This window comes from Myotis brandtii, unplaced genomic scaffold (assembly GCF_000412655.1).
Source record: "Myotis brandtii unplaced genomic scaffold, ASM41265v1 scaffold44906, whole genome shotgun sequence".
NCBI lineage: Eukaryota > Metazoa > Chordata > Mammalia > Chiroptera > Vespertilionidae > Myotis > Myotis brandtii.
Window position 1 is genome coordinate 1 of NW_005367174.1, and position 1,564 is coordinate 1,564.

At 48.2% G+C, this 1,564-nt stretch overlaps 1 long non-coding RNA gene across 1 annotated transcript; it reads left to right on the top strand.

Annotated features, from left to right (window-relative positions):
- Positions 1-6: 6 nt before the first annotated feature.
- Positions 7-733, top strand: LOC106727554. The gene is made up of 2 exons (XR_001363781.1): positions 7-279; positions 553-733. It is a non-coding gene; the product is annotated as an uncharacterized LOC106727554 (long non-coding RNA).
- The last annotated feature ends 831 nt before the right edge of the window (positions 734-1,564 follow it).

Sequence of the window (1,564 nt, forward strand, 5' to 3'; positions counted from 1 at the left end):
TTCCATGCCCGGCTGCCGCTCCCGCGGACGGCTGCTCCTGCCACGCAAGCGAGCGACTGGTCGCTGTCGTATCGTGGCGGAGGTGCAGCGGTACAATATCCCGAGGCTTGGACCCGACGGCCGGCAGAACTGGGGCCGCGGCTAGCGCTCAAGCTCCGCCCCAGGCTCCTAGCGCCCCTCCCCCCCAGCGCAAACCCCTCTTTTGCGCGGCGCTTCCGGCTGCGCCTAGCCAAATCCCAGGACTTGTGAGGGTCACGTGTCGCAGGACAGCCCAATCAGGTTGGTCCCCCTCTGGGTTCCTCTGCTGGCCGCTTGGCCTTTCGGGAAGGGTGGAGGACAGGAATGGAGGAGGGGGAGCGCGCTGCTGACGTAGGCTCCTGTCCCCCTCCACCCCCGCGCTTCGGTGGTGGGCGGTGATGGGGGTGAGTGGGTGAGGATGTCTTCTGGGGGCGCTGGGTAGGTGGGGCTGTTATGCTAATCAGTCAGGATTATCCGGGCCTTTCCACCCCAAATGTTATCCTGATTAAAAACTGGTTTGCATTCATTATCAAGCGTGATGTGGGAGAAAGAAGAGTCTATGGAATCAAAGAACCTGGGAGGCCAGCCCCTGTACTATCTTAGACCTCCGGTTCCTAATCTGTACATTGAGGTGATTGTAAAATTGCTTGTGAAATGTAAAACTTGACACAAATCGTTGTCTGGTTTACTTTGGATATATAAAAATATTGCTCTTTGAAGTCTATAGTAGATGCCATTCAGGCATCACGTTTTCTTTATAACCTTCCAGACTACCCCTGTGTTGTAGTGTTTTGTTTTCTCAATGGCTCTTACAGCTAGTTTTTGTCTCATTATTTCTCAAGTTGTCACTAGTGTTTGTACAAGGACTTCATTAAATAACCCTTAATGGAGATAGCTTTTCATCTTTCTCTAGTTTGCGTAATGAAAAATATGGCTGCTGTATTGGTTAGCTTTCCCTAGTTAAGCTGTGGTAACAGATGACCCCAAAATCCCAGTGGTTTACAGAAACAAAGGTTTATTTCTCATTAACGTAACATGTGGGCTGGGAGATGGCTGTGGCTCTGTGAGTCATGTGGCTTCTTCATTCTGGGATCCAAGAAAAGGACTTTCATGAGTAAATACACATTAATTTGTATTATGTCAATTGTTTAAAACTTTTAATATTTTGAAACTTTTCAGAACTTTTATCAATACTGTGTCCCTTAATAGGTCCTACTCAGAACCTGACTCATGGTAGGTATACTTAAACCCTGACAATTGATTTTTTTGTCTTCTTCTTTTGATAATGCAAGTGCCTAACTTAAGCTTTAATTGCCAAGGCATTATTTCAAAGAGGCATCCACTTCATAGACTGGCTATTTAGAATAAATACATTGCCAGACACACACACACACACACACACTGCCAGGCATACGCACACATACACACTGCCAGGCATACACACACACACACACAGGCACACTGCCAGGCACACACACACATACACACTGCCAGGCATACACACACACACACACACACACTGCCAGGCACATACACACACACTGCC